The sequence below is a fragment of the Arachis stenosperma genome, chromosome 10, assembly GCF_014773155.1.
Source record: "Arachis stenosperma cultivar V10309 chromosome 10, arast.V10309.gnm1.PFL2, whole genome shotgun sequence".
NCBI classification, from domain to species: Eukaryota; Viridiplantae; Streptophyta; class Magnoliopsida; order Fabales; family Fabaceae; genus Arachis; species Arachis stenosperma.
Window position 1 is genome coordinate 75,250,182 of NC_080386.1, and position 9,191 is coordinate 75,259,372.

Here is a 9,191-nt window from a genome sequence, read left to right on the forward strand (position 1 = left end):
ATTAGGATGAATTAAGCCCATTTGACTTTCCTCCAATGTTGGGGATGACAAGGTGGGATTGCTCTTGTAACTATCATGTTGTGGTTAGTGACAAGAAAAGTGATCCTTGACCATCAACCCTTACTAAGACCTTTTTACCATTTGAGTTTTCTTTCTTTTGTTAGTTAATTGCCATTTACTCTCTTGTCTTTTGATTTCTTGTTAATTGTTATTAGCCTCCATTCCTCATAGCCAATAATTGAGCATTCGACTGAAGTTCCTAGGGAGAACGACTCGGAATTCTACTCCCAGTTATTTTTATTTGTATTGTGACAACCTTTTAAACTTTGATTGAGAGTTCATTGATGGTTTAGACTATGCTTGCAATGAAATTCTATCGAGAAATTATAGACTGACATTAATCTCTCCGCGTCAAGTTTTTGGCGCCGTTGCCAGAGAATTGCAATAATGTTATATTATTGGCTATTATGAATATGTGAATAGCCTGCTTTTTGGTTATTTCTTGGTTTTGCTAGTAGTTAGGAGTTTGTTTTTTCTTTGTTTTTTGATATTCTTTGTTTTGATTCTCTTTTTTCCATATGAATTCTCATCCTTGTGGTTTTGAATATGGTCATGACCATATTGTAGGTAATGGAAACCTCAATGATGGCTCACATTATGAGAGGAAAGAATTCTTGAGAAGGGAGCCACATCTATATGGGCAATCATCATGGCAACCTCCTCAACCGCGCTATTATGATTGCAACCCCTCCTATAGTGCATATCAATCCAATGGATATGATGGTTCTTGTCATGATTATGTCCCTCAACCACTATCATTCCATGCACCATACTCTCGACATAGTCCTCAACCACCATACTCTCAATCCACATTCCATTTTCACCAATTACCTCCACACAATCCAAATCCATATCTTCCTTATGTACACCCTTGTGACCATTATGAACGAGCATCCGTTGAACCACCATCACTCCAACATCATTACTCCCACAATCCTCTTGAATCATCACCTCCCATATATGATGGATACCCCCAACACTATCAACCATCTTCTCCACTACAACCTTCCATGGAAGAACCTTTCCAGTCTTTAACAAGTTTCCTCCAAGAATCCCAAGAGAGGCATGACGCTAACATGGCTTCCTTAGCAAAAACCTTGGCTAGTTTAACCTCACCATGTAAGAACTACAATTAATTAGCCACTTAATTAAAATAACTTAATTGCCCAAAATAAGATAAAAAAATTTAGAATATTACTTAGAAATTTTAAATATGATTTTTGGACTCATTAAATTTTTCTGAGTTGAAAAATGTAATTTTATGTGAAAAATTGCGTAAAAATGCGTACTGGTAAATTAGCCGGCTGTACTAGCTTAAATTTATCCGATACTATGTTAGAGTAGTAAAAACCATAGAAAAACTTAGTAAAATAATTAAAGTTGAAAACAGGGCGCTAATTTTAAAGGTTTGGCCTAAAAGTAGGCCAAATGGGCCAAAAAAGCTAACGGGTTGGACCGGTCCCAAGTTGGGCCTAAGCCCAACAAATATAAACACACTAATAAAGGCCATTCAGCCCCATTCATCACTTAAACAACACAAGCACAGCTAAAAGGAAAGAGGAGAGAGGTGAGAGCTTTTCCACCATTGTTACCATTCAATAATCTCTTCCAGTGCCCATAACTCGAGCTACGGTGTTCCGATTCGTGTGCTGTTTGCGGCTACCGAAAACTCTCGTCGAGTCCGTTAGTTTCATCTAATTTCTTCTCCATTCTGCAGTCTTAAGAAATTTGAAATTTAAGGTTTTAATTTTGAGTAGATTTTGTGTTTTTAATTGATTATGTGGTCTCAAAGGTTAGGCTATTGGTGGTTTGTGCCCCAAACACCATCGGGGAAGGTAAGAAAACTCTTTACCCTTGTGAAATTGTGTATTTAGGAACCCCAGTTATTGATTTGTAGTAAATTAATGTGTACATCTTAGAAAATTAAATTGTTGATGCTTGTTGGATTTGATTGGTGGATTGGTTGGTGATTGGAGGCTTGATTTGGACTCAAATTGGTGCTTTTTGGATATTGGGAATCGACCAAGGTGTGGTTTCGGTTTCTTCTATGTAATATGTAATATTTCTGGACACTTAGACTAATAGACCTTACGATAGGATTGAATTGGTTGTTGATAATTGTGATGTATGATGATTTTGATGATTGTGATGATTTTGGTGAATGATGATGTTGATTTATGATGTTGGGTTGGATAATGATGATTATAAGGATTTATAATGAATTATGAGGCTTGTTGATGTTGATAAATATCGAGGATGGTGAAATGATGTTTTTGTGATGATAATTAGTGAGATTTGAGCTTTATAAGTGGAATTGGGTCTATGGAATGGATGATATTATAGGTTTTTAAGTTGTGGAATGATTCGAAGGTATATGAATATAATTTTGGTACATTGCGACTATTTTGGATGTGGAATAATTGCTTTTGAATTGAGAGTTTTGGTAAAATTGAGTTTTTAAGGTTTTTGGTAAAAACATATTTCAGACCAACTTTGGTGGATCATATCTTGAGTTACAGTTTTTTCAAAGAGCTTTAAAATGGAATAGATTTTGTGGAAATCAAAATTTTGTAGAAAAAGAAATAATCATTGGAAGTTAGTATCGAAAATCTGAATTCTGTGATGTTGCAAAAAATTTTGAGACTTGGTTTGTGTGCCCACACACACCTGTGCCTGCGCTACGAGCAGAATGAGTGTTGTGACTCGTGCATACACACAAAATTATGTGTATGCATAAGCTGGGAAGTGCCTTCTGTTGAGGGCGTCCGTACGTATTCATGCGTGCACACAAAATAGAAAATTTTACTGTGTGCGTACGCACACCTCTATGCGTACGCACAAGTTGAGAAAATTCTTCTGGGCGTGCATATGCATACCCCTATGCTTACGCACAATGCCCTGTTTTTCAATGAAAACCTTGTTTTTAACCGTTTTACCTTCTCAGCAAGCTTGCAAACTTCCACAATGCCTGTTTAAGATCCTTTGGCTTGTTTCTAAGCTTTGAAACATAAAGAATACCATAAGTGATTTTAACTAGATATTTTTTTGGTAAAAAGTTTAGAAGACAGAGACCTAGGTTTCTGGAGTTCTGAGGATGGATTAGTTGAGTGAGATGGCAGAGTATTGTAATGATGATGAATGTGATCAGTTGTGGAATTATGGACCGATGATGGTTATGACGAGTCTGGGACTCAAAGAAAAATGATGAATTATTGAATGTTGAAAGTGATCACTGAATGAGATATAGATATGTATGTTATTATACTAATATAGTTGAGACACTATGCACCTGGCAAGGACGGTAGGTTAATCCCGCCTGTCGAGGTCGCGGCGGTGGCATAAGGGCAGTGGCTAGTCTCGCTTACGTTGAGATGTGAGATCTGTTGCTGAGTATCTGGTGCACGGAATTGTGATCACACTTTTCACAACTCCGGTACAACTAACCAGCAAGTGCACTGGATCGTCCAAGTAATAAAACCTTACGCGAGTAAGGGTCGATCCCACGGAGATTGCCCGCTTGAAGCAAGCTATGGTCATCCTGTAAATCTTAGTCAGGCGGATTCAATTGGTTATGAGTTTAGATAATTGAAAGATAAATAAAACGTATATTAAAATAAAGATACTTATGTAATTCATTGGTAGAATTTCAGATAAGTGTTTGCATATGCTTTATTGCTTCTGAACCTCTGCTTTCCTATTGTCTTCATCCAACCATGCGTGCTCCCTTCTATAGCAAGCTGTATGTTGGTGGATCACCGTTGTCAATGGCTACTGGTGCACGAAATTGTGATCTCTACTTTTCACAACTCAAACAATCCCCGGTAATGGCTCCAAAAACTTGGTGCTCAATACCATGGTCTAAACATAATTTCACAACTTCGCACAACTAACCAGCAAGTGCACTGGGTCGTCCAAGTAATTAACCTTACGCGAGTAAGGGTCGATCCCACGGAGATTGTTGGTATGAAGCAAGCTATGGTCACCTTGTAAATCTCAGTCAGGCAGATTCAAATGGTTATGGATGATTTAAGAATAAAACATAAAATAAGGATAGAGATACTTATGTAATTCATTGGTGAGAATTTCAGATAAGCGTATGGAGATGCTTTGTCCCTTCCGTCTCTTTGCGTTCCTACTATCTTCATCCAATCCTTCTTACTCCTTTCCATGGCAAGCTGTATGTTGGGCATCACCGTTGTCAGTGGCTACAGTCCCGTCCTCTAAGTGAAAATGTTCAACGCACCCTGTCATGGCACGGCTAATCATCTGTCGGTTCTCAATCAGGTTGGAATAGAATCCATTGATTCTTTTGTGTCTGTCACTAACGCCCAGCCTTCAGGAGTTTGAAGCTCGTCACAGTCATTCAATCATTGAATCCTACTCAGAATACCACAGCCAAAGTTTAGAACTTCCGGATTCTCTTGAACGCCGCCATCAATTCTAGCTTATACCACGAAGATTCTGATTAAGGAATCCAAGAGATAAACATTCAAGCCTTGTTTGCTTGTAGAACGGGAGTGGTTGTCAGGCACGCGTTCATAAGTGAGAATGATGATGAGCGTCACATAATCATCACATTCATCAAGTTCTTGAGTGCAAATGAATATCTTGGAATAAGAATAAGCTGAATTGAATAGAAGAACAATAGTAATTGCATTAATACTCGAGGTACAACAGAGCTCCACACCTTAATCTATGGTGTGTAGAAACTCCACCGTTGAAAATACATAAGAACAAGGTTCAGGCATGGCCGAATGGCCAGCCCCATGATCTAAGATAGCATAAGACTACTCAAAGATAGCTACCCCGATGATCCTAAGATCGAAAATGATCAAAAGATGATCCAAAGATCTAAAAATGATCCAAAGATTAAAATACAATAGCAAAATGTCCTATTTGTAGAGAACTAGTAGCCTAGGGTTTACAGAAATGAGTAAATGACATAAAAATCCACTTCCGGGCCCACTTGGTGTGTGCTTGGGCTGAGCATTGAAGCTTTCATGTGTAGATACTTTTCTTGGAGTTAAACGCCAGCTTCTATGACAGTTTGGGCGTTTAACTCCGATTCTTGTGCCAGTTCCGGCGTTTAACGCCGGGCATTCTTGAGCTGATTTGGAACGCCGGTTTGGGCCATCAAATCTCGGAAAAAGTATGGACTATTATACATTTCTGGAAAGCCCAGGATGTCTACTTTTCAACGCCGTTAAAAGCGCGCCAATTGGGCTTCTGTAGCTCCAGAAAATCCACTTCAAGTGCAGAGAGGTCAGAATCCAACAGCATCTGCAGTCCTTTTTAGCCTCTGAATCAGATTTTTGCTTAGGTCCCTCAATTTCAGCCAGAAAATACCTGAAATCACAGAAAAACACACAAACTCATAGTAAAGTCCAGAAAAGTGAATTTTAACTAAAAACTAATAAAAATATACTAAAAACTAACTAAAATATACTAAAAACATACTAAAAACAATGCCAAAAAGCGTATAAATTATCCGCTCATCAGCTACCATCCATCCTCTTAGTGAAAATGGTCCAGGTACAGTTTCTGTACAGCTAATCAACTGTCGGATCTCTCATCTCAGATGAAAAATACCAGGCACAGCAACCGCACGGCTAATCATCTGTCAGTTCTCACTTGTTTCGGAACAGGATCTCTCTATCCTTTTGCACACTATCACTGCGCCCAACATTCGTGAGTTTGAAGCTCGTCACAGTCATCCCATCCCAGATCCTACTCGGAATACCACATACAAGGTTTAGACTTTTCGGATCTCGGAAATGCTGCCAATTGGTTCTAGCCTCTACCACGAAGTTTCTAATCTCACGGATTCGAATTCTCTGTTGTCAAGAGAGGAAAATCAAATATGTGGATCAGAGACACAAGAGACTATACTCCGGCTGTCGTCCAATGACTACGTTGAACATCATGTAGACCACTTGTGGTTGTTATGCACGCAAATCTTGGCTAAGCGAGTAACGAAGATAGTGGGTGATTGTCACGGGTCACCCCTTCATTCTGACTTAACTGAATTAACTACGAGAGTATATCTTGGAGAGGAAGTAAGCGTGATTTAAAAGAGAGACAATAGTACTTGCATTAATTCATGAAGAACAGTAGAGCTCCGCACCTAAATCTATGAGGTATAGAAACTCCACCGTTGGAAAATACATAAGAGAAAAAGGTCTAGGCATGGCCGAATGGCCAGCCTCCCAAATATGAAAAATATCATAAGATCTAAATACAATAGTAAAAAGTGCTATTTATACTAAACTAGTTACTAAGGATTACAGAAAATAAGTAACTAAGTGCAGATAGTGCAGAAACCCACTTCCGGGGCCCACTTGGTGTGTGCTTGGGCTGAGCATTGAGCTTTACACATGCATAGGCCTTTTCAAGAGTTAAACACCAGCTTGGATGCCAGTTTGGGCATTTAACTCCAGTTCTGGTGCCAGTTCTGGTGTTTTACGCCAGAAATGGGTCTCTATCTGGCATTGAACGCCAGTTTGGGCCATCAAAACTCAGGCAAAGTATGGACTATTAAACATTTCTGGAAAGCTCAAGATGTTAGCTTTCCAGCCCAATTGAGAATGTACCAATTGAACTTCTGTAGCTCCAGAAAAATGCATTTGAGTGCAAGGAGGTCAGAATCCAACAACATCTGCAGTCCTTTCTCAGCCTCTGAATCAGATTTTTGCTCAGTTCCCTCAATTTCAGCCAGGAAATACCTAAAATTACAGAAAAACACACAAACTCATAGTAAAGTCTAGAAATGTAATTTTTGCATAAAAACTAATAAAAATATAATAAAAAGTAACTAAAACATACTAAAAGTTACCTAAAAATAATGCCAAAAAGCGTATAAATTATCTGCTCATCACAACACCAAACTTAAATTGTTGCTTGTCCCCAAGCAACCATAAACAAAATAAGATAAGAAAAAAGAGAAAATACAGTACATTTCAAAAATATCAATGAAGATTAGTTTTAATTAGATGAGCGGGAGTAGTAGCTTTTTGCCTCTGAATAGTTTTGGCATCTCTCTATGCATTGAAGTTCAAAATTGTTGGCCTCTTTAGGAACTCAGAAATACAGATAATGTTATTGATTTTCCTAGTTAAGTTCTTTTTTATTCTTGAACATAGCTAATTTATGAGTCTTGGCCGTGACCCTTAGCATTTTGTTTTTCAGTATTACCACCGGATACATAAATGCCACAGACACATAACTGGGTGAACCTTTTCAGATTGTGACTCAGCTTTGCTAGAGTCCCCAGTTAGAGGTGCCCAGAGTTCTTAAGCACACTCTTTTGCTTGGGATCACGACTTTTACCACTCAGTCTCAAGCTTTTCACTTGGACCTTCATGACACAAGCACATGGTTAAGGACAGCTTGATTTAGCCGCTTATGCCAGGATTTTATTCCTTTTGGGGCCCTCCTATCCACTGATGCTCAAAGCCTTGGATCCTCTTTACCCTTGCCTTTTAGTTTAAAGGGTTACTGGCTTTTTTTCTCGCTCTTTTTTTTCGCAAGCTTTTGCTTTTCACTGCTTTTTCTTGCTTCAAGAATCAGTTTTATGATTTGTCAGATCACCAATAACATGTATCCTTTTTCATTATTCTTTCAAGAGTCAACTTTTCTTAATTCCAATTTCAAACATGCACTATTTAAGCATACATTCAGAAAGTAAGAAGTATTGCCACCACATCAAAATAATTAAACTAATTTCAAGATAAATTTCGAAGTTTATGCACTTCTTTTTCTTTTGCAAATAAAAACATTTTTCATTTAAGAAAGGTGCGAGATTTATAGAATCATTCATAGCTTTAAGACATAGACTCTAAACACTAATGATCATGTAATAAAGACAAAAACACAAACAAAACATAAAACATAGGAAACGAAAATTGAAAAACAAATAACAAGGAAATTAAAGAACGGGTCCATCTTAGTGACAGCGGCTAGTTCTTCCTTTTGAAGATCCTATGGAGTGCTTTAGCTCCTCAATATCTCTTCCTTCCCTTTGTTGCTCCTCCCTCATGGCTCTTTGGTCCTCTCTAATTTCAATGAGGATAATGGAGTGCTCTTGGTGCTTCATCCTTAGTTGCTCCATATTGGAACTCAAATCTCCTAAAGAGGTGTTGAGTTACTCCCTGGTGCACGAAATTGTGATCATCAATGGCGCCATTAACATGGTACGCTCATTGCAATCTCAACTCTTTATCACAACTCCGCACAACTAACCAGCAAGTGCACTGGGTCGTCCAAGTAATAAACCTTACGCGAGTAAGGGTCGATCCCACGGAGATTGTTGGTATGAAGCAAGCTATGGTCACCTTGTAAATCTTAGTCAGGCAGACTCAGATGGTTATAGATGAAATATGAATAAAAGATAAAGATAGAGATACTTATGCAATTCATTGGTAAGAACTTCAGATAAGCGAATGGAGATGCTTTGTCCCTTCCGTCTCTCTGCTTTCCTACTGTCTTCATCCAATCCTTCTTACTCCTTTCCATGGCAAGCTTATGCAAGGGTTTCACCGTTGTCAGTGGCTACCTCCCATCCTCTCAGTGGAAATGTTCAACGCACCCTGTCACGGCACGGCTATCCAGCTGTCGGTTCTCGATCATGTCGAAATAGAATCCAGTGATTCTTTTGCGTCTGTCACTAACGCCCCACAATCGCGAGTTTGAAGCACGTCACAGTCATTCAATCATTGAATCCTACTCAGAATACCACAGACAAGGTTACACCTTCCGGATTCTCTTGAATGCCGCCATCAGTTCTGGCCTATACCACGAAGACTCTGATCTCACGGAATGGCTGGCTCGGTTGTCAGGCGAGCGCTCGGTTGTCAGGCGATCAACCATGCGTCGTGTATCAAGAATCCAAGAGATAAACATTAGAGCCTTGTTTGCTTGTAGAACAGAAGTGATTGTCAATCACTTGTTCATAAGTGAGAATGATGATGAGCGTCACATAATCATCACATTCATCAAGTTCTTGAGTGCGAATGAATATCTTGGAATAAGAACAAGCTGAATTGAATAGAAGAACAATAGTAATTGCATTAATACTCGAGGTACAGCAGAGCTCCAAACCTTAATCTATGGTGTGTAGAAACTCTACCGTTGAA